This window comes from Pleurodeles waltl, chromosome 9, assembly GCF_031143425.1.
Source record: "Pleurodeles waltl isolate 20211129_DDA chromosome 9, aPleWal1.hap1.20221129, whole genome shotgun sequence".
Classification (NCBI taxonomy): Eukaryota; Metazoa; Chordata; class Amphibia; order Caudata; family Salamandridae; genus Pleurodeles; species Pleurodeles waltl.
In genome coordinates, this window is record NC_090448.1 from 76,215,748 (window position 1) to 76,230,956 (window position 15,209).

Consider the following 15,209-nt stretch of genomic DNA (forward strand, 5'->3'; position numbering starts at 1 on the left):
CCTGGTCCACCCAGTTTATTTGCTTTTGGATCACCTGTTTTTTGACCTTTTACTGTGAGGAAGCCTCAAAGCTTGGGACTCACCCACAGTAAACTCATGGCAAAATGGACTGCGCGTGTTTACCACTGGTGACACCTTGTTAAGCAAAGGATGCTGTAATGCATCAAGTTTAGGAAGTCCAGGACTGGTTACACATGATCACATGTGCACATGCGTGTGCACCCTTGTGAGGGCTGCACAAGGAGAGTTCCTGGTGTGCACAGCCCAAGAATTGCTCCTAGGTATCTTGGTGCAAAAAGGACCATGCAGAGTGGGTGGTGACCTGGAGTAGGCCTTATGAGATGGGTGCATACATGTGAGGGATAGTGAGTGTGCTTACTGTCTTCATTGCAATGACACTCCAGAGTTGCACCAATGTACACTGTTACCTGTATACAAAGAATAACGCAGTAGGTTACTAAAGCATATATTTACTGCTTATGGATCATCCAGGAATGTCATCTTTCTCTGACTCAGCTCAGGATCAGGGCAAATTACTGCTCTGGCCAGCTGCAGGCGGCGGGCCTTGCATCAATCAGCCAGCTGTCATTCCGTGTCAGGAACTGGGCCTCAAAGGAGGGGCTCCTTGGAGGAATTGCTGGGAAAGGCGCTGAGAGTCCCTCAGAGTACATGTGGCAAATGACTCCTGTACAGTGCCATTTTGAGCTGTTCCAGAAGACTGTGCAGGAAGGTTGGGGCAGGGGCAGAGAAGTGATGTGGCACATCAGAATAGGCCAGAGATGCAGCAGTGTTGGAAACTCCCCCACCCCCTTGAACAAATTTGCACAAGGGAGAGATCTCTCTTGGATGTGCTTCTCTGCAGAACACTGGGACTGAAGATGGGCATCATGGACAACTGGAAAGAAGAACCCCCTGACTGCCCACTGGGGCACGGACTCTGCCCCAAAATGACCCCAGACCCACTGGGGCACACCTCAGGATCAGGTAAGCTGGTCCCCTTGCTCCCCCAGAGGACCAGTTGGAGGAAAAACTGGGCTCTGGTGCAAGGAGAGTGCACTGCCCAGAAAAAGTGCACCCAAATGAAAGGTTGGTGCAGGGAATCAGTGGGACTGGCTGATGGGAACCTTCTAGGCCAGGAGACCTGAAGAAAGTGCTCCAGGTAGCAAGGGCTCACCACCAGGAGCAACTTGAGCTAAAGATCATTGAAAATGCCCCCCCAGGGCCCAAGATGTGCTGTGGAGAATTTGTGGTGACCTTTGACCTTTGGCAGCACCAGCGATGAAGCACGTGGGGCTCCACTGCCATTCCCATTGAGGCCCCCCGGGAAGTGCCAGTGCCTGCCCCCCAGAAGAAGATGAGTGCAGAGGAGTTCTATTGCACTCCCCGCATTGCAAGGAAAAGGTGCCCCAGATCCCATCCCAGGGCCCCAAGGAGACCTGCCAGCTCAATGGAAAGGGGGGGGGGGGGCGTTGTGCACCCCAGTTACCAGTGTGAAGGGGCTCCAGACCCCATCCCAGGACCCTGTGTGGCCGAAGACAAGGGGGGGGGAGCACCATTGCACTCACCGTGAATGTGTGGGCAGGGCCAGAGCCCAAAGCAAAGCCGGGGAGTGCCATCATGCTCCCCGTGAAGGTGCCGTCCAGGAGTGAAGATCAAGGCTGTATTCACTGTGGCCTGAATGAAGATAACAAGAGATTGTTATAATGGTGAACTCCATCTATGAGTGAAAGGTTATAATTACAGGTGTTTTTACAGAAAAGGGGCCCTTTAGGGACTAGGTTTGAAGTGCAGCACATTGTGCTGAATGTGCTTAAAAATGTCAGGTTGCAGCATTGTGGCCAATAAAATGACATGTGTAGGGTCATATGAAAAGGCACACTCTAGGGGTGAAAGATGGTATTACACAATGTTTAACAACCAAGTGATGTCCTTTAGAGGCTGTGTCAACTGTGCATCATTTTATGTAGAATGCTTCAAAGTGGAATATGATGAACCTTTGCCCACATCCTTCAGGGGTGTGGTTAGACTGCGTAGATCATGCTAAGAGTAATCGTAACAGCACACATAATTCCAACATGCCTATACATGTTTCTTGTTGATGCTTATTGAGTAATGAGACTGACAGCCAATATTAATCAAAGTAGATGCACTTTATTGCCAGTATTAGTTGCTTTCCCTCCACGTTCCAGTCAAATGATGCTTTGGAATACAAGTGAATGTTTTGCCATGTGGGTTGTTGGTTTATATCTCCCTTTGGGAGAGACAAGAATGACAACTCAAGGGCATTCAAAAGTAATTCCATCAACCTGTGTATAATTGTAAATGGTTGAATAGTACTGAGAAGTGTACGTAATGTACTTTTTCTTTATCAAATGAAAAAGCACAGACTGGACAATCATTTATTGAGTGTTATTCTTGTGTGCTTGTGAATGGTGATTACTAACCCACATCACCTCCCTTGAGTAAGCCTTAGATTGCTCTGCAACACTACCCTATGAGAGTCAAGCGCTACAATGGGGTGTTTGGTTCGCAGTGGTGGTCGACTGCAGACCCATTGCATGTTGTCAAGGCACACAACTTATGACCCACCCTCCAACACTTAGGGCACAAGTCATAGTTAATTGAGATAACTTTAAATATAACTGGTGAATTGCTATGGTTTTATACGTTTAAGATGTGAGCCTAACTATAACGTCCCTGTAACCTTTTTTTTCAGTGACTTTCAAAGTTTTTAAAAAATTCTATTTCCTAACTATAATGGCCCTGTTACCTTTGTTTTATTCAGTGAAAAAAATATATATATATCTTCAACTCTGCCACAAAGCCGGCGCTCCACTAGCACAGTGGGTGCTCCAAATGTTAGGGCGGCCTCACAATATCTTTGTTTTACAAAAACACAGAACATGCACTGTGGAGGATTTTTGTAGTATTTATTGGTCCACACACCACCAGAAATGGGTTTTGACAAGTGCGTTTTGCCGTAAAAAGTCTTTCTCAATGTCAAAGACTGACCATGGTGTGGTCATTTAAATAAACAAAATACTATGACTTCATGGCTGCTAAAGTCATAGAAACAGAGGACGCACTAACAATGCTGAGACATAGTGCTTCCTACTAACATGGCAGCCATATTCGAATACATACAGTGAAAAGGAAACTACAGTGCCACAGTCCCAATATGTACGTCATTTTGAACTCATAACAATCAAAAGAAAATAATATTTTTATTTAAATCACCCATTTATTACTATGCCTTTATAAGCATGCAGTCCCAAACCCTTATAAGTGCTCCCCAATCAATGCCTAAGATGCATGGTAATCATCAAGCCCTGAATAGGCAAATTCATACTTATGCAGCAGCCATATTGCAACTCCTACAAATAAGTGCACATAGTGCCAGAGTCCCATTTCATATATATATTCCAGTGCCCAAATTAAAAACAAATCAAAGTAAAAAGAGCAACAAAATCTCTTATTGTGCCCATGCCTAGGAACATCTGACTATGGTCATCCTTATCGGCACAAAATAATCCCCTGAATTATGATATAATAGCCAAACCATTAATAGGCATGATACAGGTTCAATCAGGGTTCAAGCAATGGAATCCCTTATTCTCCCTTCATCTTAACCTTAACTTATGTGGGTCCACATTTCCTCATCCATATTCAACCCTTTTGAGGTCCTAGTTTGCCTGCTGATAGCATAACATGATTTAAGGCATCTGAGTTTCAATATACAATCTCTACCTCATTCATCTTTGGGGACTTGATCTAAACAGAAAAAGTGCAGAGCAAATTTCTATTGTTTGCGTGTGCCATTCTGAAATGACAGGCCACAGGATATGTGGGATCACCATTTGCTATCGCCCTCATGTGTTCCAAAACTCTATTCTTAACTTGTTTCACAGTACTTCCAACACACCTCAAGTCACAGGTTCAAACAAGGCAATATACCACATAGTCCAAGTGGCAATTCAACAATTTAGTTTTTTCTTATTGCTCCCTGGGAGTTCATACTCCATCACTTTAGTACTATACTTACATGTCTTACAATGCATGGAGGGGAAGAAACCAGCCGCTTTAGGTTTTCCACTTTTAAGATCCGAGTAATGGCTGTGTACTAACAAGTTCTTAAGAGAAATGTTATTTGTATACATCACCTGAGGGGCTGATGCTAAATTTGCACCACTAATTCAATCTGTTTGTAGAATTCCTCAATGCTTCTTAAGTACACCATACAGCCATGTTGCTTCAGACAAGAAATCTGTGATCAGCCTTATTGTATCATCACTCTGCTTATTCTGTGCCAAGATTACAACAGTAACTCTTGTTCATTATATATCCTGGCTTTCCCTTTGACTTCTTTCAATGTAGATTTGAAATACGCCCATGCCAAAAACCATGACAAAGTTTCCAATGCCACTTGCATATAATCCGTGTCTGAGGAGCAATTACACCTGACGTGCAGAAGCTCCTCAAACATGATACTTTTAATCAGACTACGAGGGTGCTGGCATCTGTAATGCAAAGTAGAATTCCCAGCAGAAGGTTTCCTATAGAGTTTGGTACGTATGTAGCCTCTCTCTACAGAGACCCACAAATCTAAAAAAGGTATATCCTCAGCACTAATCTGGGTGGAAAAATGCAAATTCAAGACGTTGTTGTTCAGCCTGTCAATATACTCTTCAGCCATTTCCTGGGTTCCTTTCCATATCCAGAATAGGTCGTCATTATACCGGTCCCATAAAATAACAATGCTCATCCAAGAGCCATTCTCCTCTGACCAGGCCACATGTTTCTCCCACTAGCCCACAAATACATTTTGTGTAGGTGGGGGCTAAGTACGTGCCCATCGCTGTTCCCTGTATTTTACAATATAGTTGACCTGAAAAAAGGAAAATATTATTCAAACAAAACTTCACAAACTCCAACAACATCGTATTGTGTTCAGTAAATCTCAATGGCCAGTCCCTCAAAAAATACTCTACAGCTTTCACACCCTGCTCATGATCAATTGAAGTGTATTGACTTTGTATGTCCAAGGTAACAAACAAAACATTATGTATGTTCTCAACAATTCGTATGAAGTCAGGGGAATCTTAAATATAAGAACTCAAATCTTTAACAAATGGAAACAAAAACTGATCCACATAAATAGACACAGTTAAATAAAGACTTCCTCGTGAGGATACTATAAGTCGGGCCGATGATATCAGGGAAGCTTTGTGTATCTTTGGCAGGTAGTAAAAGGTCAGAATTCGTGGATGATCCACTTTCAAAAACTGAAAATCTTCATAATCTAGGATACCATGTGCTTGTCATCTATCCAATAACTCATACGCCGAACAATGGAAGGGGGACTACAAGTCCCAGACTTCTCTAGGCCCCAGGAGGCGCCCATCTCACTGCACCAACTGCCCCTAATCACCTCAACAGCAGTGCTATAATGCGCCAGGGGACAACGCAGCACAGGACGCGCTGAACATTGGAAGGGGGTCTATGAGTCCCAGACTGCTCTAGGCTCCAGGAGGCAGCCATCTCACTGCCCCAGCTTCCCCTAATCATCTCGCCAGCAGCGCTATGAAGCACCAGGGGGACAACGCAGCTTGGAACACGCTAAACATTGGAAGGGGGACTACGAGTTCCAGACCGCTCTAGGCCCCAGGAAGCGGCCATGTCACTGCACCCACTGCCGCTAATCACCTTGCCAGCAGCGCTAAAAAGCACCAGGGGGACAACACAGCATGGGACGCGCTGAACATTGGAAGGGGGACTACAGGTCCCAGACTGCTCTAGGCCCCTGGAGGCAGCCATCTCACTGCACCAGCTGCCCCTAATCACCTCGCCAGCAGTGCTATAAAGTTCCATGGGGACAACGCAGCGCAGGATGCACTGAACATTGGAAGGGGGACTACGAGTCCCAGACTGCTCTAGGCCCCAGGAGGTGTCCATCTCACTGCACCAGCTGCCCGTAATCATTTCGCCAGCAGTGCTATGAAGCACCAGGGGGACAACGCAGCGCGGAACACGCTGAACATTGGAAGGGGGACTACGAGTCCCAGACTGCTCTAGGCCCCTGGAAGTGTCCATCTCACTGCACCAGCTGCCCCTAATCATCTCGCCAGCAGCGCTATAATGCGCCAGGGGGACAACACAGCGCGAGAGGCGCTTGGGCAAAGCCCGGGCCAAGGGCAGGCCCGTCCATGCCCGTCGGAGCCAGAAGAAGTCTAGGCTGGGCCACCCCTCTAACATTCATCATCAAGAGCTTGGCAAATCGAGGGGGGGTCTGCACTATATCCCACAGCAGTCCAGGAGGCAGGGGAGCTGCATACCTCCTCCTGCGGCGACCGGAGGTGCACTGAATGATCTCCGCTTCCGATAGTCGGGAGCCACAGAAGGGGCTGGGCTCACTTATTCGATTCTTATTTTCAATCTCATGAGCAGGGGGAAGTTTGCTAAGGAGAGATGTGCTTGAGCCTCTCGTTGGTGCTTGCTGGGGCCCCTTACTTTAATCTTGCAGCATGCCTAGAGCTAGGACATCTTGTCGTAAGACAACTAGCAAGGCCGCCCCCGGGCCTACGAACTCTATAGGTCAAGTAGGTCCCTGCAAGTCGAGTATGGACAAATTTATAGTAAGGGCTGTGAGGATAATCGATAAAGAAATTGATCTGGCAGATCGTCGGTTTTCTGTATCCTCCCTACGTTCCCTGCCCCTGGGAGGGCTGGGGGCCTCATTAATAGGAGCTTCTAATGATGAAGAGCTGGTTGGGAAGGGAGGTAATAGTTAGGTGATGCATTGTGATGATCCTGTGGCAGTTGGGATTCAGGGGGACGTGGACGAGCCAGATCAGGCTCAGAGGCAGGAGTATGATCCCCTTGAGTTTGGAGCCCTGGATTTAGTTCCCACAAATACTACAGGCGATGAGCTGGTAACAAGAGAGAACAGGACACGACTTGATCCCGAAAGGAATGATAATCGTTTTAGTTGTGGTAGTATTCAGTTGGCAGCCCAATGTTCTATTGCTTCCAAAAAAGAGGGGGCAGCCCACGCTCCATCCACTCTAAAAAATAGGGGGTAGGTAATGGGAAGGGGCAGGGACAAGGGCAGGCTCAGGGAGAGATGTTTGTACAGATGGAAGAAAAATTATGTAGTATCCTTGACTTAAAATTTCAGCCTCTAATTGAGCATCTCAACTCGATAGAGGCTATGATTAAACGATTTGAGTTTTAGCCACGACAACAGAAATCCCTTTACCAAGCCTAGGGAAGGAGGTTGTGGCAGGACCCATGAGCCAGGTGGAATCGCTGATACCCAGAGAGCACGCCCAAGAGGGAATGGAGAGGAATCGTTGATCCACCAAACAACAAGTAAAGGAAGAGGCCCACCTGTAGTTAATGAACTCCCTGAGGGACTTTTCCAACGCCCAAGTAGTGGACACTGTGTGGGTGATGAGGAAGGGGTAGGAGACCGTTGCAGTGGATCTGAGGAAGCTGGGTCTGTGTGTTTGTGTACTGAAACCATTGATATACGAGCATTCTTCCCAAGTGTACCCCATACATTATTATCCTAGAGAATGTTCCTCGGTTACCTAAAGGAACAAGTGAGTCACATAACTCATTATTAAATAAAGTTGCACACTGGTTACGGAATGAGTCGGGCTAACCACAGGTCCTCAGTGAGGAAATTCTCCCTACCCAAAGGGTGGCGTGGGTGGGCCCTATGCCAAAAGCTTCACATGGGGACTGTATAATTGTGAACTTCAAGTCACCTAGCAGTGTCCAATCCCTGTTAAATATGATTGGTGCTAAAAAACAAGTGAATGGGGGTATCAGAGTGTTACCCCTGTTTTTTTTTTTTATCCCCCAGTAGCAAGGGGTTTTGGGAACATACTGTCTGACCAACATCGATCACTACAAACCCGGTGTATACAACATACCTCCTTCAAGGTACCTATTCAGAACCGTTACTACCCACTATCCACACTAGACCAGTTAGACTGACTGGATTTTTTGAGGTTACAGAAAGACAGGGGAACTGTTACACCCCAAGGACCAGCTGCCACCGAATCAACCCTAGAGGCTCCCGTAGGGGGGGGGCATCTTGTATATTGATGGGCGATGGACAAAGGGGTGATCCTCCCAAAAAAGTGGCTGATTACAGGACAAACTTATCACTAATCTCGTGGAATGTGGCGGGGGTGAACCCTAAGGTAGCTAACAAAGCATGGAACTCCCTTATAGGGAAATATGATGTCTGTGTGTTCCCGGAAACATGGGCTGTTCATAAGGTCTTTGTTAGAGGATTTACCACTTATAGCGTTGAGACCCTGCCACCAAGGAAAATGGGCCGGGCAATGGGGGAACTTATGATCTTGGTCAGAAATGACTTAGGGCCTCATTCTCACCCTGGCGGTAATTACCGCCAGGGCGGAGGTCGGCGGTAGCACCGCCAACAGGCTGGCGGTGCTCCGCCGGGCATTCTGACCGCGGCGGTACAGCCGCGGCCAGAAGCGGAAAGCCGGCGGGCTACCGCCGACTTTCCGCTGCCCGTCTGAATCCTCCATGGCGGCGGAGCGCGCTCCGCCGCCAGGGGCCCCGCGGCACCCCCTACCGCCATCCTGTTCATGGCGGCTCTCCCGCCATGAACAGGATGGCGGTAGGGGGTGCCGCGGGGCCCCTGGGGGCCCCTGCCGTGCCCATGCTAATGGCATGGGCACGGCAGGGGCCCCTGTAAGAGGGCCCCAAAAAGTATTTCAGTGTCTGCCCAGCAGACACTGAAATACGCGACGGGTGCAACTGCACCCGTCGCACCTTCCCACTCCGCCGGCTCAATTCTGAGCCGGCATCCTAATGGGAAGGTTGATTTGCCATGGGCTGGCGGGCGGCCTTTTGGCGGCCGCCCGCCAGCCCAGGGCAAATGTCAGAATCACCGCCGCGCTCTTTCGACCGCGGTGCGGTGTTCCGACGGCGGTACCTTGGCGGACGGCCTCCGCCGTCCGCCAAGGTCAGAATGACCGCCTTAGTCTCTGCGCATGAATTACTGAGGATAGAATCCCCCGACCTAATGGGCATTAACTTACAATTCCCAAGGGGATTAACCTTGGTTATATTAAATGTGTATGCACGTACTTTGCCAGCAAACAGAGTTCTCAGTTTTAGCAATGCTTGAAACGCTAGTGAAAACTTATAAAAGTAAGTCTAGCCTAATAGTGGCTGGAGACTTCAATACCTCATTTGAACCATGTCTTGCCCTCAACATGGTAATCAGGGAAGAGGATGAGCTATGGGGTGTCCCACAGCTGGTAGGTAAGCCAATAAGTCATCTTTCCCTCATGGCCCTGCAGATAGTGGCAATGGTGGCGGCCCACAGGCTATGTGCCTGTAATGGGAGAACAAACTCGGATCAAGCACAAGCGCTCACTTTTAGAAGGGGGCACCCGAGGAGTGTCATTGATTATATCTTGTTGGATGTGTGATTATGGCCGGATCTGGTAAATATGGAGGTACTTAGCACCACTGAAAATGACCATCGTCCGCTAGCAGTATGGCTTAATGGAGGGAAATTTGTTAGGCCTCCCATCTGGGGACTTTCAGACCTGCCGGAACCCACTATCTGTAATAATCTGTGACGAGTAATGTGGCCTAGAGTCCTGGCTGATCGGGAAGTGCATGCTGAGATATATCAGTGGTTTGTACAGTTTTTAGACAAATTTGAAGATCTGCATGTAGACCCCAATTTTCTTTTTACAAACTCATGGTCTACTGTTTGATAAACTTAAATTGAGTTTCTCTAGTGGATGCCAAGGCAGCCATAGGTCGGGACCAAAACATCCACATTGGTTTTATCGGGATTATAGGATGGCTAAGCGGGCGCTGGTAACCGCCATAAGGGATTGTAATCAAGCAGATATTAAGTACGCACGAGCAATATATAAAAAGGCTTGAAGGGTGGCAAGGAAAGAAAGACATGATGAAAGCTGGCAAATGCTACTTAAAGTATTGAAGCTAAGAGATAATCATACCTTCTAGGCCATAATATCAGATGGAAGAGGTGAATTGGGTACTTTGAGGCGCTGTAACATTGCACCAGATAAGTGGAGGAACACTTCGGTGCTTTATATTCGGTGATAATGATAAGGGGGAGGCCTCTGGTGGTACCCCACATCAACACACAGGGGGCCCCATAGTAGACCTTAATATAGCATTAGGGGCGGAGAACCCTTGTATAGCTTTGGGTGGGGCAGGTGAGGCAGATTGTACTAAAAAAAAATTTTCAATGGAAGACACGCTGACAGCTATCGATAGTCTGAAACCTCTTAAAGCTCCAGGCTTGGATGGAATTCCCAGAGACGTATACAAGTCCGAACCACGAGTGTGGGCAGGGTACATAAATCTTCTTTCTAATGCAATAGTAAGTGGGGCCAGAATGACGGATACCTGGAAAGGGTCTGAAATTATTCCTGTGTTTAAAAAAGGAAACACAAGCTGCCCTGCGAACTATCGCCCTATTAGCCTGCTGGATAATCTCCCAAAAATATTTTCTAGGCAGGTTCTTGACAAACTGTCGGGCTGGGCGGCTAGCGCAGAGATATTCTCGCCCTTGCAGGCAGGATTTCGGCCCAAGACAAGTACCATTGATCAGGTATTTAGATTTTCAGTTTTGTACTGGAAACAGGTCCTTCTTCAACGATAGAGGTTATATGTAGCCTTTGTTGATCTGCGAGCTACTTTTGACTTAATCCCACATGATAAATTGTGGCAAGTCCTAAGGAAGATGGGAGTCCCTAGTAGTCTAGTGGACATCTTGATTAGACTACATTATGGAAACTACACCTAGGTCCGCTGGGGTGGGCAAGGAGAAGTGACATCTAGAATTCCGATAGGCCGGGGGGTTCGACAAGGTTGTGTGCTGGCCCCTACGCTTTTTTCTCTATATATGAATGACATCACCGAATATCTGGGACAGTGTATAAATGATTCTCCCACCACTTGTGATGGGGAAATCCCCATTCTTCCGTTTTGCAGATAACTCACTGCTAATTTCCAAGTCTCCAATGGGACTGCAAAATCTGGTGTTTAAATTTGGGTCCTTTTGTAGAAAAAGGGGGATGGAGATAAACTGCTCTAAGACCAAGTTTATGGTCTTTGAAAATTCTACAATCAGAACGAGGAGCATAAAAGTGGGTTATTCAAACCTTGAAAGGGTGTCAGAATTTGATTATTTAGGTATCACCTTGTCCCCAAAATTAAAATGGGACCCAAAAGTAGTAAAACGTTCCCTAACACTAGCACATAGATCTAACACCATTCTTCAACTCTTTAGAGCCACAAGCACTTGCTCTATCTCACTAGCTCTTGAGGCTTATCGAGCTAAGGCTCTCAATGCAGAAACCTATGGAGCTGAAATATGGGGGTATGCTAACTCACATAGGATACAGATAACTGAAAAAAATATTATTAGTGCGCTAGAAGCCCTACCACCTAGTACCCCGCTTATACCCTTGAGATATGATATGGGTAATAATCGGGTGATTGATCAAATACAGCTAAAACCCCTACACTATTGGGTACGGGTTTGGTCTACCCCTGAGTTGGCCCCGTATAGTGGATGTCTAAGACACTTGGTAAGGCTAGAGCTAGCTTGGAAAGTCCCTTGGCTAGGCTTTGTCTTCACATGGTTTAAAAAGTTGAAGCTTGAGGCACTTTGGGAACAGCTGGACCAAATCCGCCATGAAGACAAACAGGTAGTTAAGCTTGCTTACTGGCAGTATATTAGGGAGCGCCAACAGTATAGGCCTAACCTGGCTCATCTCAGAGAAACATATCTGGAATTCAAAGTTGTGCCCAAATTTGAAGATTTCCTGGACTATGTTACGCCACCTAGGGCAAAAAGTTTGTATCTGCGATTTAGATACAGCTGCTTGCCCTTAAATGCTTTCTGTAGTTCATGGCGAGGAGATGGGCCATCTGTCTTATGACCCCTGTGTAAATCTAAGCCTGAATCGTTCAATCATATTGTTATTGTCTGCCCTGGGCATCGAGCCTCAAGGCGGTGGTGGCTTAGGCCAGTTTGCTTATCCCTGGGGATTGGGGATTATCAAGTGGCGATGCACCTGTTTAAGACAAGTACAGACAAGACTTTAGTCTATCCTATGAGGCGTTTTCTCCTGGGTGGATAAGAAGAGATAGGGCTCTGGCTCAGGAGCGCCATGCGAGGGGTCTGGGGGAGTTATTCCATATGAAGTTCAAGGACTCTGGTAAAGTAAGGCCCTAGATAGCCTCGTTGTTGCACTGCCACTTTACGAGGATCGATAGTGGGCTAGTTCGAAAGCTAACATAGTAGCCATGCTCTGAATGAGCATTGGTGGTAGTGTAGGAGGGGCATAAAGGTTTTAAACTGGTGTTTTAATTGCTGAAAAGGTTTTAATGATTTATAAGCTGATTATGCGGAGCTAACAAAACCCTCACAGAGATGGCTGTAGTAATATATTGTGACAAGCAATATAGGGCATATAAGAAATGGAGCACCTTAGAAGACTAGAGATCGATTAGTCTTTGCTGTCTTTTATGAGAATTTCATTTTTACTGTTTTATGTTAGTAATATATAATTCTATATTTATTAATGTATTGTTTTGAATAATGTATTTTTCTATGCATGCATTTATGGCAAACCACCAAAATAAAGTATTTAAGCTCATACTATTCCTGCATACTTTTACAATATTGCTCCCTAGTAATGGGCCGGTAACATGTACAATCCTCCAATTGTCTGTGCTCCCCTAACATATTGAATGACAATGTTGCCCCCCTTGTCCGCAGGCTTCATGATTATATTGGCATAATTCTTCAAACTCAATACCGCTTGCCATTGTTCCCTAGTCATTGTGTCTGAAACTTGTGTGACCATGTTTGCAAAGATGATCAATGCCTTCGATTACTGCTTCATAAAAACAGTCAATTGCATCATGAGGGGTCTGCAGCATGTAAGTTGACTTTGATTTCAAGCCGCTGTGTCCAGTACTTTGGGAGATACCTGCTTTTGTCAACTTTATTAAGTCATCCCCGCCAACCCCCTTTGTTCCACATGGTGACATCTTTTCCAACTCCTGTAATGTTACTAGTGTTTGTAAATCATGACCGATCAGAACATCTATATCTTGTGCAAAGTCTCTTACCTCATCTAATCGGTGTTGGTAGGAATTACTATGTATCAGCAATAATAGTGCATCCTCTATTTGTATGATTTTAGCTGCCAGGAAGTCATAGTATTTTGTTTGTTTAAATGACCACACCAGGGCCAGTCTTTGACATTGAGAAAAGTTTTTTTTGCCAGAAGCCGTTTGTCAAAGCCAGTTTTTGGTGTTGTGTGGTCCAGTAAATACTACAAAAATCCTCCAGAGTGCATGTTCAGTGTTTTTGTAAAAACGAATATATACATATTCGCTGAAAAGACCAAAGGTTACATGGATGTCATAGTTAGGTTGACATTTTACCCGCACAAAACTAAATTCAGAAATTCAGCAGTTATAGTTATACTTATAGACAAACTTACATTACAAAACTATAACTCGTGGCCTAAGGCTACTTAAAGGCACGAGTTATAGATCCTTCAGATAAGTATAAGTATAACCATAACTGCTGAATTTCTATGGTTTTGTATTGGTAAAACATCAACCTAGCTATAATGTCCCTGTATCCTTTGTGTTTTTTCAGTGAATTTCTATAGTTTTTTAAACGTAAAGTAATGAATAATTTCGGTACTTTAATATAACCACAGCTGTGCATGGCTTTTTGCCATGCGTATCTTGGGTTTTGTATGTGAATGGGTGTATTTTTCTTTTAGTATGCTTTGGATCTGCGGTTCCATTGCAGATCCATTGTTGATTTACACTGGTAGGGTCACGCTGAGCCATGTGGTGGATCTGCAGTTCCTCCATGTGTCCTATGGGGTCAGGATACCTGTATCATGACCCCATACGTGTTTTTCCCTTTTTTGCCTTCCCTGGTCCAAACAAGAAAGAAAATGGGTATTCAACTTTCCTGTCAAGCTGCCGTCAGCCATTCAGAGCCTTGTATTTCCCTGAGATCCATGTCACTAGATATCTTTATTTTTATTTCTTTAATAAATCCAAACTACTGAACAGATTTGCACAAAACTACAGGAAGGGCTCTTTCTCAACCAGGATCTACCTTTTGCCAAATTTGGTGTAAATTGTTTAGTGGTTCAGGCTGTAGTTGTGTTAAAAAATGCATAATCCCCATAGACACTGTAAGGTGAAAATGCTATTAGGGATCCCCCATTTTTCTCAGCTCTCGCTTGACAGATCACCCTGAAACTTTCCATGCAGAAGTAGGCAAAGTCGGCGACTTGAAGATTCATCAAACGGGGTCAAAGTTATTAGCAAAATAAAGAAAATGCTTTGTCTATTAGAAAAGATGGTCCTAACAATGACTACCTACTGGCTATTGACAGTATGTATGTACGTATATATATATATATATATATATATATATATATATATGGATATATATTTCCTGAACAAAACAAAAGTTAGGTGTGATTAAAAAAATATGGGGGTCATTCTAAGTCTGGCGGGCGGCGGAGGCCGCCCGCCAGACTTCCCCCACCAAAATACCGCTCTGCGGTCGAAAGACCGCTGAGGGTATTTTGGGATTTGCCCTGGGCTGGCGGGCGACCGCCAAAAGGCCGCCCGCCAGCCCAGGGCAAATCAACCTTCCCACGAGGACGCCGGCTCAGAATTGAGCCGGCGGAGTGGGAAGGTGCGACGGGTGCTGTGGCACCCGTCGCGTATTTCAGTGTCTGCAAAGCAGACACTGAAATACAGAGTGGGGCCCCCAGGGGCCCCGCGGCACCCCCTACCGCCATCCTGTTCTGTCAGAATCCCCATGGCGGCGGAGCGCGCTCCGCCGCCATGGAGGATTCTCAAGGGCATCGGAAAACCGGCGGGAGACCGCCGGTTTTCCAAATCTGACCGCGGCCAAAGCGCCGCGGTCAGAATGCCCTGCGGGGCACCGCCGGCCTGTCGGTGGTGCTCCCGCCGACCCTGGCCCCGGCGGTCTCAGACCGCCGGGGTCAGAATCAGGGCCTATATGTTTTAAAGCCAAAAAAACCTTAGCAATTTATTGAATACAAAAGATTAAAGTAACATTATAGTTAGGTGAGTATGTCAGTGACAACATTAATTTT